The sequence below is a fragment of the Dipteris shenzhenensis genome, chromosome 18, assembly GCF_047967505.1.
Source record: "Dipteris shenzhenensis isolate YYH24624 ecotype China chromosome 18, Dip_SZ_1.0, whole genome shotgun sequence".
In the NCBI taxonomy this organism is placed as follows: domain Eukaryota; kingdom Viridiplantae; phylum Streptophyta; class Polypodiopsida; order Gleicheniales; family Dipteridaceae; genus Dipteris; species Dipteris shenzhenensis.
Window position 1 is genome coordinate 28,215,772 of NC_141613.1, and position 17,568 is coordinate 28,233,339.

Here is a 17,568-nt window from a genome sequence, read left to right on the forward strand (position 1 = left end):
ACGACATTTTATATTACTGTAAGGCTTTATTGGCTAATTTTTTTACATTTGTACAAATATTTAAGCCTTGTAAAGCCTTCTAGGCTATTTCCCACATTTATTGCCATATGAAGCCTTGTAAAGCCTTTTGGGCTATTTCCCACATTTATTTATCAAGGGTTGTATATTGTACTTTACTTGTATGTATCTGAATTCTTCATTATCTTTTCTTGTAGGATTATGGAGCAATCAACTAATGTGGTGGCTATCCTAAATGACTCTGAGATCAGAGAATGGGTTTCTGATGTCACTTTGAATTTCAAAGGAAAGGAATATAGCCCCAATGGCTTTGGTAGGTGGACTCGATATCACATGGGCAAAAGAGCTTAGTTTCTTCATCAAAAGGAAAAGAGACTCTTTCTACTTATGTCAAAAAGGAAGTTCAATGGTGTTGAAGATCCATGGGATGCTACTTTCTTCAAAAAAGATATGACTTCAAGCCTTGTGGTAGGCATAATGATAGAGCCAAAAGAGACCTTTGTGGATATTTTTACAAAGAGTTCAGATCCTGAAGTTGGTGGTATTCATATTGTTGTGTCAAGGAGAGACTCAAAGACCTTTGTAATGCCTCCTCCTCAACCATCAAAGTTTCTAGAGCTGCAAAGTGCATTGGAGAATCTTTCATATACTTGGGAGCAATTTCCTAATATGGTGGCAAAAAGGATGCATGCAAAGATAATGTTTGAGTACTTTCAGGATGCACAATATGCTCCTCATATTCAAGGATCTTCACATGAAGGAGATCAAAAAGCTCAGACTTCGATGCAGGGACAAGAAGAACAGGCACACTGTCACAAACATGTAGAACATGAGCGCAAACTTCTAGAGCAAGAAATGGTGGATGTAACTAAGGATGATGAAACACAAGCCTTGAGTGCACGGGAATTTAAAAAAATTGAAGAAGATCAAGGTCGATCCACTGCAGTTATGCTAGAAGCTCTTGCTAGCAAACCACGACATGAAATGCAAAAGGCTAGTACTGCAAGAGCCACAGTTCCAAGTAGTAAAAAAAGACATCGTCCCACTATAGAGAGAGATAATGTGGATGAAAAACGGTTAAAAGAAGAGAAAGATGAAGAAGACTCAGAACCTGAGGCTGAAGATGATCTATAGTAGTGTTTATGCAGCAAAGAGAGGCAAGAGAGAATGTGGCATAGCGATTCAATCTCTTGAATCATTCTTTTTGTGTATGCGGAGTCCCAACCCTGATCACTCCTTACAAAAGAACATAAGAGGGAATCCAAATAATTTGAAATTGATGCTAGAAGAGCAAGATATTCCCAGGTCCATACATTATCAAAAAAACAACTATGGAAGTCCTACAAAAAGTGGGAGTCTCTTGCTTACCATGATGGAGAATTTGCTACCGGCAGGTTGGGAGGTCACCTTGTGCAGGATGGGATATTTATTTGAGGATCTCCTCAGAAAAGGCAACTCCACAAATATTATTGAAAATAAGCATTTCATGGTTTATTTTCAGCTTCAAGCAGATCTAACCACAGGCTATGAAAAAGAGATAGACCATAAGGACACTGATGACATGGATGATTACCTTGAAGAGCATAATGTCCCAGTTGATGATGATGAAAAGATGGACTTACATGACCCATTCAGAGAGAGGTTGGTGGATGAAGACAAACATGATGATGCCTTCTTTGATAATTATGGCTCGCAGGGTTATGAAAAAAGGCCACTATGACAATACTTAGCGGTATGAACTCTATTTCTCAACTAAATACAATTTTTTAAATAAGATTTAAATTTAAAGATAATGAATCTAATCTCTCATATTTGTTTACAAGCAATAGAGGGAGAAGAAATGGATGAAGTCAATATGGAGGCACTCCCTTCTACTTCAACAATGCAACCACCTCTAAATTTGATTGAAGAATCCCATGAGCACAAGAGCTTTAAAGACACCATGGAAAAGCAGAATGACCCCAAACATAGAATACAAGCTATGACAGAGACCCATTCTGCAAATTTAGCTGCATTGGATAAAATGGAGAGCTCATTTGAAGTTAGGATCGTTTTGAAACGAGAACCTCAGTATTTGAGCTTTGATAGAGAGGAGGTTTCAATCCTCTCCAATCCTTTAAAAGAGGTTAATGACAATGTTATCTTGGCCATTCTTAGGTAACGTTTGTTTATTTGTTGCTACTTCAATGAGCTAACATTTGTTTATTTATTCACACTATAGTTATATATCAGTTTCCTAGTGCAGAATGCAAATCAATTCTATGAGCTAACGTTTGTTTATTTCTTGGTACAGTGTAGTTATTTCTCAGCTTCCTAGTGCAGTGCAACATCGTGTCTACATGCTCGATGCTCTCCTTTCTTCTATTCTTAGCTCTCCTCAAAAGACTATAGAAGATGTTTGTACCTGGTTAAGCCCTTTGAATTTAGATGGGGTGCTAGTCATCTTAATGCCTTATCATGAGGCATAAGTATCAACTCTAACCTTATTTTTACTATTTCTTTGGCAAGTTTGTGTAAAACAATAATCATTTTTATTCTAGTCGTGTAGCTCACATTGGAGTCTGATCGTCTGGGACCTTGAACTCAACCGTTTGTGGTTTGTGAATTCAATGGAAGGCTATCATGCCAACTCCCCAAGGTAATTATTCTCTTAATATTTTTGATACTTTCTTATTTTGTATCTTATGATCATGACATATTAATATATTTAATATGTCATGATGGATAGTGCTGCATATCGGCTTATCTGCTGTCAGAACAACCACGGAGCAACAAGATCAAGTAGAATTCAAAAGACGTCTGCCAATGGAGCAAAAATATGGGCACAGCTATGGGTGGAGAGTTGCCTACAACTGCATGTTGTTTCTTAGAGAGATTTTTTATTTGGAGTTACCAGTCAAAATGGAATCATATACAGAAGCTGATCTGCTAGCATTTTGGGCTGAGAGTATTCAGCGTCTAATTACTACCATTGGGAAACAACCTGAAAATATGACTACATTGTAACATGTATAAAACCTTATCTTTATACTTGTATGCTTGTTCAAGCCTTTAATTGGGATGTGTAAATCTCATAACTTTTTTATATTTTCCTCCAAGAGGAGAAGAGACTGAGTCTAATGAAAGCATGCTATCTTTATACTTCTATGATTATTTAAACCTTTATTTTTATATAGGATGTGTAGATCTCATAACTTTTTAAATTTTTCCTCCAAGAGGAGGAGAGACTCACTCTAATGAAAGCATGTATGAAACCTTACTTTTTAAATTTTTGCTCCAAGCGGAGGAGAGACTCACTCTAATGAAAGCATGTATGAAACCTTATCTACTTGTTTAAGCCTTTATTTGGGATGTGTACATCGCATAACTTTTTTATATTTTTATAGCAGAAGGAGGATGTAGAAGACATAGCAAGTGAAGAAGAATATGATGTAGACTACTCTCTCAATAAGATGAGTCATGAAAATATGAATCTATTGGAGTAGATTGGAAGTTCATTCACTGCTATGTTGTTAATTCAACAACAACCTCATTTTTTTGAATTTGGTGAAGAAGAGATTTCAATCCTCTTGAATCCTAAGAAAGAGGTTAATGTCAAAGTCATTACAACCATCCTCAGGTTTGATGTAGCCTTTTCCTTGGCTTTATACTTTGCTTAATTTGATTAAACCCAAGAAGCTAATACTTTTTTTTAAATATAGTAATGTTATAGCAAATTTTTTGCAAAATATACAAAGCCTTTCATATATGCTCAATCCTCGTATTTCGAAAGTGCTTAGCAACAAAGAAGAAACCATAGAGGATGTTTGCAAGTGGTTGAAGCACGTTCCTATGAATGACGCACGAGTTATTTTTACAGCATATTATGAGAAGTAAGCATCAAACCCTACTTGTTTTTTCTATTGCATTGCTAGAATTGTCTCAAACACAGTAATTATTCTTTATTGATAATGCAGCTCACATTGGAGTTTGGTAGTCATGGACATCTTTGCGAAGAAGTCCTTCTTTGCCAACTCAATGACATCCATCCATGGCACTGTGTTAGAGTAAGTATAGACTACACTTGTTGTCACTTCTTGACATGTAGATTGATATGCAATGCACATATTCACTGTTGTTATATGTTTTGATGTGCATATCAGCTCGAAAGTTAGTAGGCGCTATCGACACAGTAATGCGGCAATGTGACTTGGCACAACAAATAGAGTATATAACATGTCAGGTATCACATCAAGAGAATAGCCACATCTATAATTGTGGATGGAGGGTGGGCTACAATTGCTTTTTGGTACTTGGTCAAATTTTTGAGATACAAAATGACACCACACTGTCAACATATACGGATTTGCATCTCTATGCATTTATAACATGTACCATTCGAGCAATCATTAAGGGCGACATTATAAACCCTCCCACAAGGCAAATAGATAATGGCTCAGAGGAGTGCGAAATGAATGCCATCAAAGAGTCAAAGGGGATAGAAGACCTCAACTCTACAAACATGGCTTCATTGGAAGAATTGGGAAGCTCTTTTAATGTCAGGGTTATGATTCAACATAGACCTCAGTATCTTGAATTTGGGGGAGAGGAGATTTCAATCCTCTCTAGAGCTTCAAATGAGGTCAATAACAACGTTATGATGGCCATTCTTAGGTTTGATACAAACTTTTTCTCTACTTGATAATTCAATATTTTGATTAAATCTAATAAGCTAATATTCATTTATTTGTTGGTGCAGTATAGTTATCTCACGATTTGGTAGAGCCGTACAAAACCGTGTGTATATGTTGGATTCCCTCCTTTCTCCTATACTTAGCGATAGCAGAAAGACAATAGCCGATGTTTGTAAATGGTTACAGCCTTTACATTTACATGGCGTGCGAGTCCTATTTATGGCATATCATGAGATGTAAGTATCATGGCAACCTTTATTTTCATCTTATACTGGCAACATTGTGTTAAATAATAATGGTTCTTAATTATTCGTGTAGGGAACATTGGAGTCTGGTGGTTTGGGACGTTGAAGACAACTATTGTTGGTTTGTTAACTCGATTGCAGGCTTTCATGGCTCAGTGCAAACGTAAGTATTCTATTAATCTGTTGTTACTTCTATATTATGTACCTTATGTAATAGACACACTAAGTTTTTTTAATATGTCATGATGAGCAGGTTGATTGAGAAGTTGGTATCTGCTATCAGAGAAACAAGACAGTACAAAGACTCAGTAGACTTCCAAAAGCATTTAGTAGTAGAGCAGGAAGATGGGCATAGTTGTGGGTGGAGAGTTGCCTACAACTGCATGTTGATTTTCAAAGAAATTTTCTCACTTAAGCCACAGATCTCATCGGAAGACTCTTTGGAGCTCAAATATTCAGAGGAGGATATACAAGTGTTTAGGGCTAAAATCATTCGAGACCTAATTGCTGCCATTAGAATACAACATGCAACTGAAGCAATATCAGAGCTTGCATTTAAAGAAGAGGAGACTGAGTCTACTGTGAAAGCACTACACACTACAGAGGAAGTAGAGACTCAGTGTACACCACAGCCTCCACTGGAAGCATAAGAAGAGTTGCCACAACCTCCGCTTGCATTTAAGGAAGAGGATACTGAGTCTACTCCGAAAGCACTACATACTATAGAAAGAAGTAGAGACTGAGTACATCTAGAGCACCACAGCCTCCATTGGAAGCATCAGAAGAGTTGCCACAGTCTCCACTAGAAGCATCAAAAGAGTTGTGATGCATGTATGATGTTGTCTTTGTATATATGCATGAGGAGCATATTCTCATGATGTTGTTTACTCCATGAATATTATGGTTGACATTTATTTGTTGCAATGTATGAATCATGATGTAGTTTTTGTTGATTATACACCAATTTCTGACTTATTACTTAAGTGGCATTTAGTCATGATATTTATATATTTATTTCATGCACACAATTTTATGATATGAATGTGTGATGATGTGATTATTAGGAAATATAACCTTTTATGATGAGAATTTTGATATGAATATGTGATGATGCAATATTTGTAATATATTTCATGGCAAAGTATCAATTCCCAATGCTCCACTCACTTAAAGTACAGCATTCCCAATGCTCTGCAAAATTTTATTCAGTTGGACAGTCTCCACTCACTTAAAGTAGAGCATTTCCAATGCTTCTCTCACTTTATTCCAACCCTTATCCTTATCATAACGAACACATCGTGCCTTAGTGCACTTGTAATCTTCCATCGTAGTCCTTCCACAAACACTCTCTTATTTCTTACATCCTAGTCCTTCTGATTAACTTGTATTCATCTTTCAGTTTACGTCTTCCCTCACTTTCTATCACTCTTGAAGGAGTGGCAGCTCGCTGTGCATCCCTCGCTATTGCTCCCTCACTCTCCTTCTCCCACTTTCCCTCTAAGACAATGACTAGTTACTACCCGACTTCATTTACTGAACTCAAATTCTGTCTTAGATCTTTTTTGTATGGACCAATGAAGGGAAAATCATTCGAGGAGGATATGTTACGCACATGGCTGCTTGATTTGAACTCAGTAGAAGAGGTGAATATCCTTAGCTTTCTTTTTTGCTTCTTTTAATCACGTACTTCTTATGCGAACGAGTTAAATTTTCGTACAGGATATGGCGGTGGCTAGAAGCTGTATTGAAAAAAATGGTGAAGATGAGGAAAGCCAAGAGAGAAAAGAAGAGTTGTTGAATGCTTACAAGTCGGCAGAAGATTTGAAACAAGTTGTGAGGAGAGTCTGTGAGGAGATTTGCGATGCCAGCCCTGGTTACGCATGGCCTGCAAGTTTAAAGTCTGCTTGTTTTCATGAAGCCAATGCCATAGTAGGCACTTTTGAGGACATATGCTCTCTCTAATGACTTAATAGTCAAGTGATGGAAATTTAATTCCATATAAATTTAAAGTAACTGTGAAATTTAATTCCATAGACTTATGTGTTTTCTAAAGTAATTGTAATAGACAAGAAAGACAAAGATGACATCTTCTAGGCTGAGCTAATGGAAGGTGTTTTTTAACACCATATGGCTTTGAGTTATATGATCTACTTCTTGTACAAATGTGTCATGCTTTTTTTTAAATGTACTCTAGTTTTTTAAATGATTTGATTTTTTAAAATCTTACTTTTTGTCTCTTTTAACCACATGAAGTCCTCTTTTTTTAATGTACTCTAGTTTTAATAACATGTCTCATCATTTTTTCTAATTTGCTTTTTTAAAATCTTACTTTTTGACTCAAAGTTTTGTTTTATAAGAGCCTCTTTTTTTGAAATGCTTTATCCAAAATTATCTCACAAAATGAATTTGGACAATGCACTAGTCCAAAATTAATGAAATAGGTGTTTTATCACTTTCTCCTTGATGTAGTGATAGTGGACTTCTATATGTTTTTTCCTTGCATGGTAAATGAGATTCCTGAATAGCATGATAGTGCTTATGTTTTCATAGTAGATCACTATTGGACCATCAATGCATACTCCCAACTCGAAAAGAAGCAATCTCAGCCAAGTTTCTTCATGCACTGCTATAGCAACCACCCTTTACTCCACTTCTATGCTAGACAAAGCAACGGTGGGTTGTTTCTTGCTGCTTCAACTAATGGCATTGCTCTGAAGAGAGAATGCATACCCATTAGTTGATCTTTTGTCATCATTTCTGCCAGTCCAATCTGCATTTATATAACCATGCAAGGATATTCATCCTTCCTTGGCATAAAACCAACCAACATGTATTGTGGCTTTCACATATCTGAGTATTCTTCTCACCACATTAAGGTGGCTCTTGCAAGGCTTTTGCATAAATTGACTCACCACACCAAAAGTATAACTCAAGTTCGGTCACGTGATGATGAGATATATGAGACTTCCAACCATCAAAAGATAATGACATACTGCAAGTAGTACCCATCATCAACCATCTTAGCATTTTACTCAAGTGGTGTTTCAATCGGTTTACATGTTGTCATACCATATTTTTCCAGTATGTCCAAAGCATATTGCCTTTGTAGCATCTAAATACCATGTAGTGAATCAATTAGCTCAATCCCAAGGAAGTAACTTAGCTATGTCATGGAGAAAGAGGTATTGTTCTCCATCGACAAGAAGGGGAGCAAGAAACCATATCACTGTTGCAGGGTCAACAGACGTGGTGCCCGAGGTGGATGGAATTTGAGAAGTAGAATGGGGATCAGGAGGTCGCTGGAGCACTTCCAGGGCCAATGCAGCTTCCCACTCCTCAACTTCTTCATCTATGGGCTCTTCATTGTAGATGTTGGGCTCATCTACAAAAATAAGAGGATCAAAAAGGGCAGGGGTAGGGTCAGGGCTTGAGGTCGAGGCCTCCTCTTCCATTTGTCCCTCCTGGAGAAGGAAAATAAAGGTCATTTCCTAGGATAGGAACCTATTTCTTGTGTTTCCGATGACTCCGCATGCTAATCATGAGGCTATGAGATAGCAGGCTGAGGCTCTTGCTCAGCTTGTACTAGAGGCTCCTCATATCTAATAATATCGAGGCATAGAGGGTTGATGGTGCTCTTTCGTGTAGTATGCTTGGTTGGAGGATTGGGGCCAAGGTTCATTATATTTGTGAGCCTGCCAGATACTTCCTCTTGTTGTGGCCCCTGTAATCTCTCCATCTCCTTTCTTTGCCTTTCTTGCTCCTCTTGTTGGTCTAGATGCTCCATGCCAAGACCCCACGGAGGAGGGAGGGGCAGTTGATCACGATTGACTTGACTATTTTGCCCCTCTTGGGAGACCTCTCTACTTCCACAGTTAGTTGTATAAAAGGACTGAGAGGACCTCTGATCGTGCTTGGATCCTTCATCATGCTGGTATTCCTCATGGTGATGAGATCCCTGGGATCCCCCATGAGAATTGGATGGTGGGGACTCGCGTTGCTTGGACTCCTGAAATGATGATGAGAACCGCCTTCAGATCCTTGCTGATCATTGCCCTCTTGGCCACTGGGGCTTATGGTGTGTTCAGAGGCCATGGAGTTATGAGGAGGAGAATGGGTAGCGTCTAAACGGCATGTCTAAACGGCATCCAACAGGTCTAGCAATTTGTTTAACTCGTGCCATAGAAATGAGGGATTTTAGGGTTTTGAAGTACTTTATATAGTCTTTTTTAAAGCACTTTAGGGTATTTCTTTTAAATTAGGGTTTTTTGAGTGCACCCCCTCGCCCCCCAGTCTTTTGTCGCCAATTCGGTAATACTTAATCTTGACCATCCTCCCTCCCAACCCACTCACCCCTCCGCCTTGCCATGTCACACATGCAATTCTGTAATTTCCAAATGAATCTATAATTGACTCAAAATAGTATTAACTTTATTCATCAAACATTTTACATTTGGGGCTCTCTTAGGACCCAACGCCTCCCCTGTCTGACTCTACATTGCAACCAAAGTGCAACCCCTTGGCTCCCTATTGAGGACTTCCAAGTAGCACATCTCCTTGTCTTCTTGACATGTTGAACCACTTTTGCAAGACTTGAGACCTCTACCTTATCGCGCTTGAGAGTCTTGGCCTATAGACATCTATAAAACCAATCAAACATTTCGTGTAGTGCATTGCTTTGTGCGATACCAACCCCATGCCTTGTATTCTTAAAGTATGCTGCCTTTGCTCTGTAGTGCAATTTCTCCATTCCTTGAGTATTTTAAATGGCAGAGGGCCCCATTGCTCCACAAACCATGGTGCATGTGCGTAAAGAATATGCTGTGAAGAAAAACATTGTATTAGAAACATAAACTGACTCAAGTTTAAAGAACAAAATTTCAACGTAAGGAGGTTTACCATGTAATGTGTAATATGTGACTCCCCCCATGCTTCCACCATCAATGATATGAATTCTCCCAATGCTGTCCTGAATCTCTCATAATAAAGGTCATCTATTTCACCTTGTCTAGGAAACTTTATAAATGCATCAAGCTTTGTACACAGTTTTTCTCTCAAAGTAGCAATTCGCAGATGTGAAGCTTGATTTGTAGTGCACTCACACAAAGCTTTCCATTACTCCCAACCTAGGGTGCTTTGAGCCAATGTATGTTTTTCTTTATCAGCATCGTGGTTGGACAAGAACCTCCTTGCCTTTCCTCCACCCATGGACACTTTAGCAGGAACATTTTGTGTCTTTCTTGATTGTTTCTTGTCCTACTTAAGCTTCACATTGCCTCTATGAAGTCCCATTAGTGAGAGTAGTTCTTCAGCTTTTGCAATGCATTGTGCAAATACTGACAAAATATGAAGAGGGGAGAGGAGAAGAGTGGAGATGAGGAGAGAGGGCACAGCTAGAGAGCACACCACAAATGACTAACTGTACACTAGAATTAGTTGAAAAAATAGAATATATACAAACCCTTTTAGGGTTAGGGTTAGGGGATCTAACCCTTTCCTTTATAGCACTCTATAAGGTTAGTGCTATGCACATATGATCACGTGATGGTGCTATGCACACATGATCACATGATGTTGAGCGTGAACTCTCAACACCTTCCCTCAAGATCAACATCATGAAGTAGGCCTTCCCTCAAGATGATGATTCTGGGGAATCGAAGAAGGACTGAGCATTACATTCCATCACACCCCTTTAATGGGAATGTCCTTCCTCTGCATCAAACCAAGAGCTAGTCGGTGTTTCTCGAATAGCTCTTTACCGAGTGGTTTGGTAAAGATGTCTGCAACATTTTCTTTGCTATCACAATGCTGCAGTGTGATGTCACCAAGTAACACTCTTTCTCTGATGAAGTGCTCTCTGACATCAATGTGCTTTGTTCTGGAGTGATATACTGGATTTTTGGCTAATGCTTGAGCCGATTGATTATCACAGTATATTGTTGTTGGCTTTGACTCATCAAAGTAATCTATTTCTGACAATAGTCTTCTGAGCCATATAGCCTCACATGCACCTGTAGTGAGTGCTCTATATTCTGCTTCAGTTGAAGACAAAGAAACAGTTGGTTGTTTATTGGACAACCATGATATAGCACCTTGACCAAGGAAAAATGCATATCCCTGTGTCGATCTCCTGGTCTCATGATCTCCAGCATAGTCACTATCACAGTATCCATGCAACCGTGGATGACTTCCTCTGTATTCTATCCCAAATTGTCTTGTACCTCTGATGTATCTCAAGACTCTTTTGGCTGCATTCTAGTGAGTCTGTGGATTTGCCATAAACTGTGCTAGTGAGCTTACTGCATAACAAATATCTGGCCGTGTGATTGTCAGATATATAAGAGATCCAATGAGTTGCCTGTAGTATCTGTCATTGATTGTAGGCTTTTCTGAATCTTTAGTAAGTTTCAAACTCTGTTCCATGGGAGTGGCTGCAATCTTGCAATCTGCCATATGAAACTTCTTCAGGAGATTGTCAACATATTTGAGCTGACTCATGAATGTGCTATATGAATCTCTCCAGAACTCAATTCCAAGACAATAGTGCATAAGTCCAAGATCTTTCATGTCGAACTCTGCAGATAAGTCTTGTTTTAATTTTCTGATGAAGCTATCCTTGCTTCCTGTCACAATGAGATCATCTACGTACAAAAGTGCAATAGTAATATCTTCCCCTTGAACTTTGTAGTAGAGAGTATGATCTGCATTGGACTTCATGTATCCCAGATCAGCAAAATACTTGTCAATTCTGTTGTACCAACTTCTGGGGGCTTGCTTTGAGCCGTAGAGACTTTTCTTGAGATGGCAAACCTTGTTCTCTTTTCCTGGTTCAACATAACCGGTTGGTTGTTGCATGTAGACTTCCTCATCTAGATAACCATTGAGAAATGCATTCTTGACATCGAGCTGATACACATTCCATTTACTGAGTGTCGCTAGTGATATCAAGAACTGTATGGAATCCATCTTTGTTACTGGAGCATAAGTCTCATCATAATCTTGGCCATATTGTTGTGCAAATCCTTTTGCAACTAATCTGGCTTTGTATCTCTGAATACTGCCATCTGGATTGTACTTCACTTTGTATACCCATTTGTTGGCTATGGCCTTCTTTCCTGGTGGAAGGTCGCATAATTCCCAAGTGTTATTTTTATACAAAGCATCCATTTCTTCATTCATAGCAGTTTGCCATTCTGGCTTATCTACTGCGTCTTCGAAGTACACTGGCTCTTCTGTAGCCATGATGGTAGTCATAAGAGCATAGTTGGTGGTTTCCACCTGAATTGCTTTGCCTTTCTGAGCATATGTCAATCTGGCTGGTGGTCTGCTTTCCCTAGTAGACCGTCTGAGCTGCTGTGGCGCTGCTTGGGGTGTTGCTGGCAATTCTTGCTCTTCTTCATCAACTTGTTCTGTAGGTGACTGTGAAGTCGATGCTTCTATCTCCTGTGTAGGTGAGGTTTTCCATTCTGATTCCTCATCGAAGATTACATCTCTGGAGATAATGACTTTGCGGTTGATGGGATCATACAATTTGTATGCTTTGCTTTCTTCACTGTAGCCAACCATGATGCATTTGCGTGACTTCGCATCCAATTTCCAGCGATGATCATCATGTATGTGGGCATATGCTATGCAACCAAATATGCAGAGATGCCCAATGCGTGGCTTGTGTCCAGTGAATGCTTCATAAGGAGTCATACCTTGTATCGGTTCGGTAGGAAGCCGATTAAGCAAGTAGTTAGCTGTAGCTATTGCTTCTGCCCAATACTGATTCGGAAGATGCTTTTCACTAAGCATTGCTCTAGCACTGTCTGCTAAAGTCCCATTCTTCCTTTCAGCTCTTGCATTTTGCTGAGGAGTATCTGCACATGTGAATTGTCTTCGAATACCGTGAGTTTTGCAAAAATTCATGAATGCTGAAGACATGTATTCACCTCCTTTGTCTGATCTCATGACCTTGATCTTTCTGCCTGTTTGGTTTTCTACCATGGCTTTGAATTCTTGAAATCTGGTAAACACTTCAGATTTTTCTTTCAGAAAGTAGACCCAACAATATCTACTGTAGTCGTCGATGAAGGTCAAGTAATAAAGTGAACCATTGATGCTGCGGGTCTGGGCATAACCCCATACATCTGTATGAATCAAATCAAGAATACCTCGTGCACGAGAGGTACTTCTGACAAAGTTGGTTCGCTTTTGTTTGCCGAAGCAGCATGCTTCACAAACCTTTCCAAGAAACTGTAGCTTCGGAATCCCAATTGCCATATTTTGATTCCGGAGATCTAACAAGTACTTGAAGTTGACATGACCATATCTCTTGTGCCATTTTGCAGATAGTGGCATCTGTTGCATTTGAGCTGACATGGCATGCTTATCTGGTACTGTAGCTAGCATCCAGTATAAGCATCCTTCCTTGACACCTTTTGCTACTAGCTGACCTCTTTTGGATTTGTCTCTGATAGTGCATTCATCACCGTCGAAGATGACTTTGTAGTTGTGTTCCGTCATTTGACCTACTGACAAAAGGTTCTTGCTGAGCTTCAGAACATAGAGCACATCTTTGACTAATCCTTTTGTACCAGTGAAATTGTTCATAGGGATAACACCTGTCCCTTGAACCGGATTCGGTGTATTGTCTGCTGTGTAGATGACATTCTTTTGACCTTCTAATGGCTTCATTTATGTGAACCATTCCTGATGATTTGTCATATGAGATGATGCACCGCTGTCGATGTACCAAGGATCCTATTCCACTTGGTCGACTTGATAGCTGAAATCCTCTTTAGGATTGAAATCAGTGTCTTGGTGCATTGTATCAGTTTGATGCAATTCCTCATTTGCAAGAAACATATTTCCATGTTCATTTGCAAAATGACTGACTAGAATGTCCACCACGATGATTTCCTCTTCCTCGGGAATTCCCTCGATTACTGCTGGATTGACCACCTTGGTCATACTGCTTCTTGCGGCAATCTCTTTCATAGTGTCCAAACTTGTGACAGTAGTTGCATTGAATGTTTGACACATTGGTGGATGCATTCCCTCGTCCTTGGAATCTTCCTCGATTGGAATGATTTCCTCTTTGCTAATTCTGATGTTGCTAAGGATGATGCTGATGCTGATGCTGATTCTGACTTTGATTTTGTTGATGATGACCACTTTTCTGATATGATCTACCTCTGTTTCTGCCTTTGCCTCTGCTTCTGTCTGAAGCTATGAATGCCTGATCATTAGAATGACCTTTACGTGCTTGAATGGCCTGAGTCCTGAGTTCTTCATCAAGTAGAACTGACTGAAGTTCTTCTAGTGTTGGAATTTGCCGTTCGATGGCAATACTCTAGACTAGATTCTCATATCCTTCTCCTAGTCCATTCAGGATTACTTGAACCATTTCTGCGGGATTCATAGTCTCTCCTGCTGCTGCAAGTTGATTGTTGTAGTCTTTGATGCGGAGTACATAAGCATGACCAGTTTCACTGCTATTGCGGAAACTCTGGTTGATCTGGTTTCTCAGGGTGAGAATCCTGGATGTGTTCTTGGACTCGTAAAGAGCTGCGAACATATCCCATGCTTCTTTTGATGTCTTGACTGTGTTGAGCTGTCCTAGCATGACATCTTGCACATTCTGCTTGATCAAGTGATAGGCATACTTGTCTTTCTTATCCCATTCTGCTTGAGCTCGGGCAATGGCAGGATCTGCTACTGGTGCAGAAACTGTTTGTGTAGATGTAGATCCCGATGTAGATCCCGTTGCTGGTGCTGTGTGACAACAGATGGAGTAGAGCTACTGGTGGCTGGATCGGCCAATGGTCTAGGTATGGATCCATCGACATACTCCCATTTGTCCTGAAGCACAAGAATGGTCTCCATTCGGTATTTCCATGTACCGTTATTGGAGTTGTCTAACTTAGCAGATGCCTCCAGATTGAGGTTGCTAGTCGACATGGTGTAAACAATGTACTCAAAAGTGTCCTGAAAAACTCTGTATGAATCAACTGCAAATACACTGAAGATGCCAAGTGAAATCTCTGTACCGTCGGTGAAGATAGAAGTGCAGTAAATAAGATCTGACCTGTGTTACAAGGCTTGTGGCAATGATGCCGGGAATAGCCAAGAGGCTTTACAAGGCTGAAAAAATGATGTGCACGATGCCGTGAGATAGCCAAATAGGCTTTACAATGGTGGCATGTGTGTGTGAAATCAAGTGCTATCTGCCCACTGAATCAATCTGCAATGCCTCTGAACTCTGAAGTCTGCTCACTGAACTGATGAACGTAAGGTTTCAGGTAATGTAATGATGTGAAATCGGATGTGAGCGTATGGACTGACTCCCAGTAGGTACTAGTCGGGAATTTCGAGCATGGCTTAGATTGGCAACTTGGGGAATTCAAAGCGTCCCCTCTATGGCGATCTAGTCTACTCTGATCTAGATCTAAACCAACCGTCGATCGATGAAAGAGCAGCAAATAATTCCTTTTCTTTTGTTCTTTTTAAGTGCTGGGTCAGATGCGTCGATGTAGAGGCAAATGTGCGTGAAGGAAGTGGTTTTATCGGCGAGGCTCAAATGTGAGTGTAACTTGTGCCGAAATGTGCGCGTGATATAACAAGCGCGTAGAGCACGAAAAAACGAGCGACTTTCCTTTTTGGAGCACCCTCAAATTCTTCCTGGATCAAGAGATATGACTTGATCTAGGTGGAGGGGCAAAAGGAGTGCAAATGGTGCTCAATGATGATGTGTCACTGTGAGTCACATGCAATGATGATGTGGCACTGTGCTTAGCAAGAGGTGTGCCAGTGAAGCTCTGTGCTGAGGTGGCAGGAGTGTGCACATGCAGTGTGTGCACAGTGTGCCTGGCAAGAGACTGTGTCTGCAGGGGTCAGTGCTGACTGAACTGCTGAGGTGGCACAATGGGCTGGCACTGCCATGTGTCACATGAGGTGGCAGTAGTGAAGGGTTAACTGTGGTTAAGGCTAACCAACCCTGGGAGGATAACCCAACCTCTGGTTATCGTAAGCTAACCCAAGTGAAAGGCTATCTGCCGCGTGTCAGCTAGTGGTGAGGTGAGAGAATGTAGAGAGAGAATAATTATGGCTCTCTGACGTCCACGGCGAGAAGGCGACGGAGTCGGTCGTTTCGCAGGAGTCTGTCGTTGCGGAGGTGAGCGTTGCAGCTACAGGTTGGCGATGGCGAGACGGATTAGAGAGCTTAGCGTTGCGCTGAAGACGACAGTAGGGGGCATCGTTGGAGGAGCTACGAGCGTTGCGGACCTGCAGTCCATTTCTCCGCATGGCTTCAGAACTTCTTCTTCGCAACGAACTGGTTGGGCGTGCCTTCAAGTTCGCGGGGGCGACGGTGTTGGTTATTCCATGGAGTCCAGAGTTTAGCATCGACGAGTTCCTGTTTCACGAATGCCCGGTTTGAATCGATTTTCTTAATCTACCTTCTGTGCTTGGCGAATCAGTGGAACGACTGGCTGCGACTCTGGGAAGAGTTTTGGTGGTACCGACCTCTTACCTGCGAAGAGTTTGGATCCTATGGGATAGGAGCCAAGAAACTCCGGACTACATCCGCATCGAACTCTCTGGGGGAGCCCCGTTTGCCCAACAAGTCCGATTTGGAGCATTCCCGGACGCTTGCCTCCAAGGATCCGCCCCAACGGCCATCACCGCAGGAGAAGAGTGCCGCGACTCCTCGAAGCTCTGGGTAGTTCGATGAGAGGGCAGGCTTGCAGGAACCAGACCTTTGGAAAGTGGTGGGGCGCAAAGGAAAAGCAAAGATTGCCCAGATGCCAACAACAAGAAGCGCGCCTTGGAAGAGTCGGTTTCGGAGGCGGGCTGTTGAAGCCGTTGAAGGAGCGTCGCTTGCTTCGTAGCCTTGCTTGCTTGGCTCTAAGCTAGCTCGTGAGGACTCGTTGAGAGGCGTTGAAGGAGCACTGCTAGCTATGGAGCTCGTCGTGGAGCTTTGGTGAAGCTAGGAGCCTACTTGGAGAAGCTTGCTGTGCCGGGCGTTGTGAGCAAGGAGTTGTTTCTCTGCTGTTCTGGGAGATGCTGCGAGTCATTGTGCATGCGCGTTGCCTTGCTTTGTAGCTGACTTGAAGGAGCTCGTAATGACGAAGCTCTCACAAAGATCTATTTCCCTAAGTTCTCTCAGGAACAAAAGACTCTCACTTGAATTCTTATGAGCATCTCTATCAACCAAACATCTCACAATGGAACTTTCTCTCAAAGGATCTCTCTCTCACACACAATGAAATCTCTCAAAGAACTCACTAAGTCTCTCGAAGAAGATCACTCTCTCACAGAAGAAGGATTAGAAACTCAAAGAGAATACCTCTCATGGACGGAAATTTCTCTCAAATGGATGGAAATTTCTCTCAACGGAAGTGAAGGGAAGGATCTCACAATCACTCAAGAGAACTCTCAATCTCACAATCTCTCTCACACTCTCAAGAATCACAATGCCTCAGCGGAAGGCAAGGGAGCTCTGATACCATGACAAAATATGAAGAGGGGAGAGGAGAAGAGTGGAGATGAGGAGAGAGGGCACAGCTAGAGAGCACACCACAAATGACTAACTGTACACTAGAATTAGTTGAAAAAATAGAATATATACAAACCCTTTTAGGGTTAGGGTT